Here is a 12359-nt window from a genome sequence, read left to right on the forward strand (position 1 = left end):
AATAACACAGTAGTAATACTGTGAAATACGAAACTAACTTTTTTTGGGCGAACCTGTGCCCACAAAAACAGGCTACACTTAAAGAACGGCGACAACGGCGAACACAGTCGGCGATTGTCAATATCTGATCAGCGGGTCAAGCGCGTCGGCTTTTATACATCAGTCTTCGAATGTTCCAGAGTAATCGCTGGGACCCGCCTGCCTTCCACAAAGTTCTACCACATATGGTTCTACATTATTCGCGTCGCGCACACATGCAATCAGATTACACAAGGTTCGGTCACCAGACAGCGGACGGAACCATCGATAACATTCCAGAAACTTCCGATACATGTAGGCGCGTCCTGCGCTGTGCGATAACATTTGTTAGGCGGTGAAACGTGGTCGCCCGATAAAGATAAACAGTAGACGTGTCAATACCCCCCTCTTAAAAGGCATCGACCCGATGCTGCAAACAAGTGAGTGAGTGAAAACTTTTGAGTCTTTCAAGAGTTTCGCGGTTACGAGGTCTCCGTCGTCTTCATCTTCTTGGCGCTGGCGACTTGAGACTCCTGTTCAGCAAGGGTGGGCCCCTATTCCAAGGCTCCACTGAGTCGTGCTGCATCGCTCGCGTGCTGCACTAGGGCCCTTTGGGCCGTGAGCTCGCTGCTGGTGAGCCGACTCTCCCATTGCTCCGCACTCGGGTGTTCGTGTTTGTGGAATGCTTTGTTGCGTTCGCACTCCCAGGTGATGTGGCAAACAAACGAAAGTTATAAACAAAAATACCCGTAGCAAATAAACAACAAAAAATAAGGAAGTTCGTCAGTGCGCGTAAAAGGGCTTAAGACGCACCATGTGGACCACTTCAAATCATGCGCGGCGCCGCTGTGAATGCGAAATGCCGTCTGGCACGACCTCATAGTCCAGTTCGCCAATACGTTGGATGATCTTGTAGGGTGCGAAATAGCGTCGCAATAGTTTTTCACTTAGTCCTCGTCGGCGTATCGGGGTCCAAACCCAAACACGGTCGCCTAGCTGATACTCGACGTAGCGTCGTCGGAGGTTGTAGTGTCGGCTGTCGGTACGCTCCTGGTTCTTGATCCGTAGGCGAGCTGTCGGGCTTCTTCGGCGCGCTGGAGATAGGTGGCGACTCAAGATTCTCTTCGTCGGTGACGTGCGGCAGCATGGCGTCTAGAGTCGCCGTCGGGTTCCTGCCACAAACCAGCTTGAACGGGGTGATCTGTGTTGTTTCTTGTACCGCCGTGTTGTAAGCGAAGGTTACTTACGGCAGGACGGCATCCCAGGTCTTGTGTTCGACGTCGTCATACATTGCTAGCATGTCGACGAGGGTCTTATTCAGGCGCTCCGTAAGACCATTCGTCTGTGAGTGATAGGCAGTTGTCCTCCTGTGCCTTGTCTGACTGTACTGTAGAATGGCTTGGGTGAGCTCCACTGTAAAGCCGTTCCTCTGTCGGTGATGAGGACTTCTGCGCGCCATGTCACAGCAGGATGTTCTCGACGAAGAATTTCGGCACTTCAGCTGCGCTACCTTTCAGCAGAGGTTTTGTTTCAGCGAAGCGGATGAGGTAGTCCGTCGCCACGACGATCCACTTATTTCCGGTTGTTGACGCCGGAAAGGGTCCCAACAAATCCATCCCGATCTGCTGAAACGGTCGGGAAGGAGGCTCGATCGGCTGTAGTAATCCCGCTGGCTTTGTTGCTTCTGTCTTGCGTCGCTGACAGTCTCGGCATGTCTTGACGTAACGAGCAATGTCGGTGATCAGGCGCGGACGGCAATACCTTTCCTGTATCCTCGATAGCGTCCGGGAGAACCCGAGGTTCCCAGTGGTCGGATCGTCATGCAGGGCGTGCAGTACTTCTGGACGCAACGCTGAGGGAACAACACGAAGGTAGTTGGTGCAGATTGGTGAGAAGTTCTTCTTTACCAGTAGGTTGTTTTGAAGCGAGAACGAAGACAATCCTCGCTTAAACGCCCTAGGGACAAGGTCGGTGTGCCCTTCCAAATACTCGACGAGGCTTTTTTCTGAAGCCCAAATGATGGCAAGGCATTTCTTTTCTGTCGTAGAATAATTTCCTTCCGCTTTTGACAGCGACCGGCTAGCGTAAGCTAGCCGGTCGCTGAACGACACCGAGGTCGCTAGAACGGCACCGAGGCCGCTACTGGCGTCAGTATGAATTTCTGTATCGGCGTAGTCGTCGAAGTGCGCAAGTACCGGCGGCGACTGCATACGTCGTTTGAGTTCTTCAAATGCGTCAGCCTGTGGCGTTTCCCACTTCAACTCGACATCACATTTAGTTAGATGTGTCAAGGGCTCAGCGATGCGTGAAAAGTCCTTGACATGGATTCGATTGGGAAAACGTTTATTGAGCCTGCAGTAAAGCGCGCAGGCGCGCTTCGGATGTGGCCTACGTCGCCATTTTGGCGGGTGCTCTGCGAAGATCCCCACTCGCCGTTGCCGGCTCGCCAGGCTCCTGCCTAGCCAGCGCCTCGATGACCTGCTGGACGGCTTGGAGTTGTTTTTCTTGGTCGTCGCTCCGCGTTGCTTTATCGAGCTGCGGCGGTATACGTCCTCAGTTAGCTTCGCTTCGATGTTTGTAGCAATCCCATAGCATGTGCTCGAATGCGGCCGTCTCCTTGCAGCACGCTCTGCACTTGTCATCGGGGTGCGATTCTGGGTACATCCTATGCAATAGCGCCGGGCTTGGAAGCGTTCTCGTTTGTAGTTGCCTGAACAGCACGGCCTGCGACCTGCTCAGCCCTTTGCAGGGCGGCGGGAGAAGTCTGCGGGCCAGCCGAAAGGCCTTGGTCAATTCGTTATAGCTGGTCATCCTGTCTTTGGCGCTGAACAACAGCGGGCGGCCGTTGCCTTGGGCGCGGTCGGTGACTCCTCGCGCTCGGGCGTGTGCCGTTTCGTTGCGATTGGCATTCTTCTCCGACGCTTGACCTGCGTGCGCCGGGAACCACTTGATTCGAGTCCTCTTGTCGCGGTCTGCCTGTCAGAGCAGGATGCGTGCCGCCGTTGGGGCAATTCTTCCTTTGGCGTAGTTCCTCACCGCCTCTCTGGAGTCGCTGAGGATTGTGTGTCATTCTCAGTCTACGATGGCCAGGGCGATGGCTATTTCTTCTGCTTCCTCCACTTGCTTGCTCGATGTGCTGGCGGTCGCCCGCACGTTGCCTCCAGAGTCGCCCACCGCGATCGCGAAGCCGTTGCGGAAGGCATATTCGGCTGCGTCCCCGTATCTGGCGTCGGGGTCTTCCGCGTGTAGGTCCGCAAGTGCCGTGGCTCTAGCGCGTCTTCTGCGTTCGTTGAATTCCGAGTGCATGTTCCTCGGTAAGGAGTCAACCCGCACGTTCCGTGGTACGTGGTCGGGGACGGGGCATTTTGGTCCCTGCTGTTCGTGATAACCGATGCCTAGGTTGCACAGGATCTTCCTGCCGGCCTTTGTTGATGACAGTCTTTCCAACTGAGCCGCTCTTTGCGCTTTGGCGATCTCGTCGAGCGTGTTGTGTATGCCCATCTGGAGGAGACGTTTCGTGTTGGTAGTTTCGGGTAGACCGAGGGCTGTCTTGTAAGCCCTTCGGATTATGATGTCTAGCTTGTTCTTTTCGCTTTTCATCCACTTGTGGAAGGCTGCCACGTCCACTATGTGGCAGAGTACGAAGGAGTGTATAAGTCTGATGAGGTTTTCCTCCTTCATGCCTCCCGTCTTGGTGGTAACGCGCTTGAGCAGTCTCGTCGCGTTGGCCGCCTTTCCGATGATGCGGGTGACGGTGTCTCTGTTCCTGCCGAGCGCTTAGATCGTCATGCCCAGGACTCGAATCTTGCTGACCGTCGGTATTGTGTTATCATCCCTGGTACGGATCTTGATATTTTCGTGTTCCCTTTGCTTCTTGATTCTGTGCGTTTTGATCAGTTGGTAAAGCAGGAGCTCCGACTAACTTGGGGAGCAACGCAGTACCGTACCTTCCAGGCTTTCTTCGATCGTGTCGACGGCCGTCTGCAGTGTGGATTCTATGCGGGCATCACTGCTCCAGTCCACCCATAGCGTAATGTCGTCCGCGTATATCGTATGCTTCAGTCCTTCGAGCTGGCATAGTCTTTTGGCAACTTGAATCGTAACAAGGTTAAATAGCATGGGTGAGATGACGGAGCCTTGGGGAGGGCCCTGGCTCCCTAATCTATTCTCGTCCGTCTTCAGGTCGCCGGCTCTGAGCTCCGCCGTCCTGCCGGTGAGGAAGTCTTTGATATATTCGTACGACCTCTCGCCTAGGTTTAGATGGTATACCTGCGCGAGGATGGCAGAGTGCGTCACTTTGTCGAAGGCGCTTTCTAGGTCGAGCCCGAGAACGGCTTTGGTGTCCCTGGTTTCGCCGTCGATGACGTGATGTTTGATTTGGATCATGGCGTCCTGCGTACTCAGGTGTTGGCGGAAGCCGATAATCGTCTCGGGATAGAGGTCTTCGTTTTCTAGGTACTCTTGCCATCGGTTGAGTAGGATGTGTTCCAGGACCTTGCCCACGCAGGACGTGAGCGAGATCGGGCGGAGGTTGTCCGTGCTCATTGGCTTCCCTGGTTTGGGGATGAGAATTGTCTTGGCCTTCTTCCACTGCTTCGGCAGGGTGCCGCTCCTCCAGCATTTGTTGTAATACGCCGTTAGGTTCTCGATGGAGCGGTCCTCGAGATTCTTTAGGGCCTTGTTTGTGATGAGGTCCGGACCAGGTGCCGATCGGCTGTTCAGGTAGTGCAGGACTGTGCGTACCTCTTCGATTTCTATGTCCCTGTCCAGGCGCACGTTGGGTCGGCCGCGGTATGGACCGTGGTCAACCGTCGGTGTCGTCGGGACGTACTTGTCTTGGAGCTTCTTCCGCACGGCGGCAGCGCCGCTCTCCATGGTCTGCCGATGTAGAAGTTTGGCGAGACGATCTTTTTGATGGGACTTGGTTTTGGTTTCATCCAGTAGGTGTTTGAGTAAATTTCACGTCTTGCCGTTGTGTATCTGGCCGTCAGCCGCGTTGCATAACTCGTTCCATTGCTGGCAGCAGAGCGTGCGGCAGTGCTCTTCGATCGCGCGGTTGAGCTCGGCCACTTTCTTGTGGAGCCTTCTGTTGAGTCTCTGCTTCTTCCATCTGTTTAGTATGGATTTCTTTGCCTCGGGGAGCTTGGCAAGTCGGCTGTCCATCCTGTCTGTCTCGACGTCTGTCTCGATACCTCGGGTTGAGTCGTGCACGTTTCGGACGACCTTCTCAGTCCATGCGTCGATGTCCGTGATCTCGTCCACCGCGGCTTCTTCTCGATCCCTGAGTTTCCTGAACTCGGTCCAGTCAACCCAGGTGTACTTTCTTGTGCCACTTCGTTGGTCTCCCGGCGTGGGTACGATGATTTCGACGATCGTGTGGTCGCTGTCCAAGTCTTCTCCGGTGTTTCTCCAAGTGATGGTGACCGGTTCGTTGTTCTTGACGAACGTGAGGTCGGGTGTGGTGTCGCGAGACACCGAGTTACCGATTCTTGTGGGGTGTGCCGGGTCCGTGATAAGGGTGTAGTTTAGTTCTAGCACGTCTTGTGCCAAGTTTCTCCCCTTGACATTGTTCTTGATGTATCCCCACGTCTTATCCATGGCGTCGAAGTCTTCGCACGCCAGGAGCTTGGACTTCCCTGCTGCGGTGCTCGCCTTGTGCAGCACAGACTTGAACCGCTGTCGCCTGTGCGACGGGTTGCTGTATATGTTTAAGATGAAAACGCTTTCCTTTTTGCATTTGGTCGGCACGAGCTCCGTGAAAGTGTGCTCCATCTTGACGCTTTTGAGTACGTGCTCCACGAAGGTCAGTCCCTTTCTGACCAGAGTACACAGGCCCCTGCCGTCTGGCGGGCCCGCGTGCGCTCTGTAGCCGGGAAGGGACGGTGTGGCGGTGAGAGTCTCTTGTAATAGTAGCGCGTCGGGTTTTCGGTTGGCGCGTTCGATGTGTTGTTGGATCACTGCCCGCTTCCGTTGGAGGCCGCGGCAGTTCCACTGCCACACGACTATGCTTGCTTGGTCGGTGGCCATGTTTGTCCGAGGTGTAAGTTGTTGCCGGGTGCTTGGGTACTTTGCTGTTGAGCGAAAATCGGGTGGCTCATCATTAGTTGAATGCTTCTCTCCTGGACAGCGAGTTTGCTGTCGTACTCGACGAACTTTCTCTCGACGGTGGTCTTCATTGCCAGGATCAGCTTCTCGAGCTTGTCTAAAGCGGAGTCGATACCAGAGAAGCGAGCGTCGAGGTCGCTGGCTGTCTCTTTACTTCCTTGCATTTCGATAGCTCTCTTTGGTGCAGGCTCCTCGGCGGAGTAGAGCTCTTTCGTCGCTTCCTGGCTAATACTCGGCGCCACCGTGCTCGGTGCGGTCGGCGCTTGCTCCATTGGTTGTTCCTTGTTGTTGATCTCCTTGCGGATGTTCTCCATCTCCAGGGTTAATTGCACGATCATGGCCTTCATCTCCCCGTTTTCTTTTCGCAACGCCTTAAGCTTCTGGGTCTCCTGGCTCCGCGTTTGTTGCTTCTTGCGGTCGACGCTTGCGTCCCTTCTTTTCATTGCGTTGGGGCATCGAACGGCGTCTGCCAGCTCACTCGCTCTCTCGATGTGGATCTTTTGGCATTATTTGCACTAGCGTCGCGGCTGTGCCGTCTCTGTTGACTGCGTGCTCTCGATTGCGAGCGATTCTTGGAGGGAGTTGACTTGCGCTCAGCTGGCGGCTCGAGCAATGGAAAGTCGCGCTCGAGCGAGAGCTGGCTGTCGATCTTTCGCCGTTCCCACTGTCTCTTGCGAACGACGTATGGGATCTTGTACTTAGCTTTGCATTCTCTGTCAGCAGTTAAGTGCTTACCGCCACAGAGCTTGCATTCCGGCGAGCAATGATGGTCCTCACGGGGGTTCTGTTCTCCGCACCCTCTGCAGATGCGGTCAGTAGGTGGCGGGCAAACGTCTTTTCGGTGACCGATGCGTCCGCAATGGTGGTAGACGTCCACCTGTTTTCGATATAACTGGCATTTCATGAGAGCGGAGCCGTATCTCACGTAGTTGAGCACCTTGGTGCCGCTGAAGGCCACGATGATCGTGGTCGTGGTTCTGATCCTTTTGGCGCACAGGGCTGGCGGTTTGCGTTCGTTGACGATGCTGACGTCGATGTCCCCTCGGTGTTTCGCTCACGGGTATTCCCCGGATGACTCCCTTGACGCTGTCGTGCGGGGTCGTGCGGTATGCGCTGACTTCGTGCAGCTTGCCTCGAATGTTAATTTCAGTGATTTTCTAGTCGCGACACGCGTGTTCTTCCTTGGGTGTACTGATCACGACGATGTTTTGCTGTGCGTTGAGGCAGAACGTGTCGGAGTGTCCGGCTTCCTTGGTGATTCCGGCCGATGCGTGTACTGCTGCGATGACGTCGATCAGCCCGGTCTTGGCGACGCTTAGGCCGCCCCTCGGCCTAACGACGATTTTGGTTTCCTCGCGCGGCATAGCCGGCATTCTTGCGGCTTTGATGGCTGAGGCCTTCGTTTTCGTGGCGTCAAACGTTGCCTTGCGATTGACGGCGTTATCATTGTTGAGCTTCTTGTCTGCTCCCCGCTGGCGGTTTCTCGACAGGTGGTCTCCCGCAAGATTCCAGCCGGCGTCTTCGTGAAATTCTTCGGGCGAAATTTCTTTGCCCATCACTTGCACATGCATCTTGGCATCCGAGCTTGTCGGAGCGGACGATTCCGTCGCCGAACTACGCGACAGTCGCCGGGGTCGGTGGGCGCGCAGCAGGTGTAGAGTCTAGGCCTAGCTTCGTCGGAGCGCGCCTAGGCAATAGGCATTCGGTAGCATGGCGTTGACACGAAAAGTTCGATAACTCAGCGAAAAATGACTTGCCTTCAGTGCTTTCGGTCTCTGTCGATGCCGTTCGACTTTAGGAACACATTGGTGAAGAGTAAACTTCGGTATTGGCTAATTAGCACTGCGAGAAAGCTCGAAAAAGACGGAGCCGATGTGAAATGCGTCCGCTTGCCTCGGCGACCGCAGGCCGTCTGGCGTGATGAAGACGGTCTTTTCGCGATCTCTCTCGTCGACTTCTATTTGCCAGTAGCCAGACTTGAGATCCACCGACGAGAAATATTTAGCGTTGTAGAGCTGATCTAATGCGTCGTCTATCCGTGGGAGGGGGTATACGTCCTTCTTCGTGATCTTGTTCAGTCGACGATAATCGACGGAGAAACGTAGGGTTCCGTCCTTTTTCTTCACCAAGACAACAGGGGATGACCACGAGCTTTTCGACGGCTGGATGATGTCGTCGCGCAGCATTTCGTCGACTTTTGCTCTTATAGCTTCACGTTCTCGCGGCGAAACTCGGTAATGGCTCTGGCGGAGTGGTCGAGCGCACTCCTCGGTGATTATGCGATGCTTTGCGACTGGTGTTTTTCGAATCCTCGATGACGTCGAAAAGCAGCCTTCGTATCATCGGAGCAGACTTCTGAGCTGTTCTTGCTTAATCATGGGGAAACTTGGATTTATGGCGAAGTCTGGTTCGGGAACTACGGTCGTCGCGGTAGATGCGGCAGAATCCGAGAGGACAAACGCATTGCTGGTTTCCAGAATTTTCTCGATGTATACTATAGGCGATCGTCGTGGCTTTGTTGATGTGCTTGAACTCCTGGCTTAAGTTTGTCAGCAACACTTTCGGTTTTCCTCCGTGCAGTCGAGCGATCTCTCTTGTGACACAAATTTCACGGTCGAGTAGTAAACGTTGGTTAGCCTCGATGGCGCCTTCTACGTCAGCGGGTGTTTCGGTGCCGACAGAAATAATAATGCCGGAGCTCGGCGGGATGCTCACTTGATCTTCGAGCACACACAAGGACTGGTGATTAGGAGAGCTCTCCTGCGGTATCGCTTGATCTTCCGACCGCGTTATCGATTTCGACTTCACGTCGTCGATGATTGCGCCGGGTTGGTTCAGGAAGTCCATGCCGAGAATGACGTCTCGTGAACACTGTTGGAGGATAACGAAGGTGGCAGGGTAAGTCCCGTCATGAACGGTAATTCTTGCCGTGCAGATTCCAGTCGGCATAATGAGGTGTCCTCCAGCGGTCCGAATTTCAGGGCCTTCCCATGCAGTTTTAACTTTCTTCAACTAGGCGGCGATGAGTCCACTCATTACGGAGTAATCGGCCCCTGTGTCTACTAAGGCGGTGACTGTGTGGCCGTCGAGAAGCACTTCGAGGTCAGTGGTTCTTTGTCTTGCGTTACAGTTAGGCCTTGGCGTCGGATCACGGTTGTGTCGCGTTGACCTGTGGCTGGTATTTGGCGTCGTCAAGTAGTCTTTCGTCGGCGTAGTCTTTGCTTCGAAACTTCGTCTGGACGGCGGCGTTTCGTTGTTATGTCGTCCAGATAGTCCCTTCGGCGTCTTCGTCGTCGGCAGAGGATCTTCGTTAGTTCGACGAACAGCAACCGCACCTCCACCGGTTGCTGCTTTTAGTTTTCCGGATATGGGCTCGCATAGCGGCCCCGGGCTGGGCCAGTGCATAGACGGCGCTGCGGCGACAGGTAGCGGCCTAGTGATGGCGAACGGGACGGTCTTCAGAACTCCACTGAGTAGCAGCGAGCTAGTCGGCGATATAGCAAGGGCGTTCACCTTGCTGCGGGTGCGGAGCGTTGACGGCGAACCCTTGTATTCCCATTTCGCGGTATGGGCATCGGCGGTAGACATGTGCTGCTTCTCCGCAGTGATAGCAGAGCGGGCGGTGGTCGGGGGCGCGCGAAATGGCCGAACGTCGGAAGGTTGGGCTGGGCGACGAGCAGGCATGCTAGCGGCGGCGGTGGTGAACGACGGTATTCACCGGAGCCCAGTCACCGGAGCCCAGTGCTTGGATGGCGCACTGCGGCGTGAGCACTTGGCGGTTATAGTGCCTAGTGCGCATTTCTAGAGTTTTCTCAATCATTGCTGCCTCTGTCAAGAACTCAGCTATGGTCTTCGGTGGTTTTCGGATCAGTCCGGCGAAAAGTTCTTGCTTTACGCCTCGCATCAAGAAGCGCACTTTTTTCTCTTGGCACATTTCCGGGTCGCGTGTTTACAATTGCTAGTAGGTACAGCAGGGCGTGGCCTCTCTCGCGACGCTTGACGTTTCTGCGCAGGTGCGAGAAAGAAAATCTGCGGGCCTTTGCGCCTTGAATATGCGACTGCCTAGGCACTACGGAAGAGGTTTCTTAGATCGTGTTGTATGCGTTTGTCCCCTAGACATGCCGGCATTGCGGAGTGCGGTCGAGTTTGTTTACCCTAAGCCGCTCGCTGCCTGCGCGGTGAGGTAGTGGGCACGGACGCCCCATTTGGTGATCGCTGTGTCTGAAGGTGCAAGGTTCTGACTGGCGTTGTATAAGTCGCGGGTCGCTTTTTTAGTCGCGACGATAGATTGCATTTTTTACAAGCACTGCTCCAGGAGGGCACATGTAACCGGCAAACGGAGGCCTCAGGAGAGCACCTGAGGTTATAATAAAGCAGGCGGCGCAGGATCTCCAGAGCACCCAAGGGGTATCGGGGAGATCAAAGCTGAAAGCAGGGCGGCCCGTGGGTTGGGGCTGCGGAGGCCGAAGCGTGCCAGGGGGTGCCCACATAAAAGATTGGCTGTCCGCGAGAGCTGGCAGCCGATCCTACACACCCCTGGCACGCGCAGGCCTCGGCGAGCCCCAACCCGTGGGCCAGTCCGGGTTCTAGCTTTGATGTCCCCGTTGCCGCTTTGGTGTCCTGGAGGCGCCGCCAATGATGCGAAATAATGACACGTTGTTTTAATTAGTAAGAAACACGACTGAATAAATATAATTGCGTCCAACCGCCAACTTGCGATGCTTAGTTCAGCGCTACCTCGCCCCGCGACTTCTGCCGGCACGCCTACGGACAAACGCATACAACACGCGCTAAAAAACTCCTCCGTAGTGCCTAGGCAGAGTCATATATTCAAGGAGCGAAAGTCCCCACATTTCCTCTCTCGCACGCGCTCTTACTTGCGCATGCGCGCAAACGTCCGCCGTCTCCGCAAGTGCCACGCCCCGCTGTACATACTAGCCATTGTAAATACGCTTCCGGGTCGGCGTGCCGAAACAGGCTCGTCATCTCCTCGGTGAAGATCGCTATGATCTCGTTGGGTAGTTGTACTCGGGCTTCTAGCATAGCTTCGGCCCTTTCTTGCGCACAACACTTGTAAATGTCCGCAGGAAGCCGCTACGGAACAGATTCCATGTTGTCAGGGTCGACTCCCGTTTCTCAAACCACATTCTGGCGGCGTCTTCTAAGGCGAACTATACATGCCGCAGCTGGTCGTCGGAGTCCCAGTTGTTGAAAGTCGCGATTCGTTCATAGGTCTCCAGCCAGGTTTATGGGTCTTCAGAAGATGATCTATGGAAAGTCAGCGGCTTCCTGGGCTGTTGCAGAACGATGGGGGACGTTGCGGCTGCCATTTGGGTTGTCTTGGCCACAATCTTCTTGGTCTTACAAGGTAGAAAGAAGTCCGTGCTCCGGGGGCAGCTGTTGTAGCCGGCGGCTTGCTCGATGGTCCGGGACTACGTTAGTTTTCTCTTTGCGGTCCGGGCTTGTATCACGGCTTGTCGGGGGCCTCCGGTACATGAACGAAAAGCACCTCCACCACATGTCACTTGGTAGGGACGTATAAAGAACACAGTAGCAATACTGTGAAAGACGAAACCTTTATTGGGCGAACCTGTGACCGGCGACAGCGGCGAACACAGTCGGCGATCGTCAAAATCTGATCAGCGGGTCAAGCGCGTCGGCTTTTGTACTGTACATCAGTCGTCGAATGTTCCAGAGTAATCGCTGGGACCCGCGTGCCTTCCACGAATTTCCACATTATTCGCGTCGCGCACACACGCAATCAGATTACACAAGATTCGGTCGCAGACAGCGGATGGAGCCGTCGATAACATTCCAGAAACTTGCGATACATGCAGGCGCGTCCTGCGCTGTGCGATAACATTTGTTAGGCGGTGAAACGTGGTCGCCCGAGAAACAAGTAAACGTGTCAATACTATAATAATGCAGAGCACGTGCCTTCTAGCAAAAACCGATGCGCACATCTTAATCCTTAAAATGCCGCAAAGTAATTCTCACTAATGTGTTAAAAGCAATCAATCCCGTACAGACTTAAGGTATGACACGTTTTCGCACATGTTCAACCACGCCGCCACGTTCTCACTTTCCTACCAAAGTAATATTCCCGATACCAAAACGCACACAGTAAAATCACTGATAGCTATTAGTCTTGCCACTTCCAAGCTACTATTTAAAGGCTATAAAGACTTAACTCCCCATTCGGTTGCACATGTTGAAGCACGTGGCGCGAAAGGACG

General features: G+C 54.5%; 1 pseudogene; it reads right to left on the reverse strand.

Moving 5' to 3' along the window:
* Positions 1 to 2406: 2406 nt before the first annotated feature.
* Positions 2407 to 6566, reverse strand: LOC140218646 (uncharacterized; annotated as a pseudogene).
* Between the last annotated feature and the right edge of the window lie 5793 nt (positions 6567 to 12359).

Source organism: Dermacentor andersoni, chromosome 1 (genome assembly GCF_023375885.2).
Source record: "Dermacentor andersoni chromosome 1, qqDerAnde1_hic_scaffold, whole genome shotgun sequence".
Taxonomy (NCBI): Eukaryota; Metazoa; Arthropoda; class Arachnida; order Ixodida; family Ixodidae; genus Dermacentor; species Dermacentor andersoni.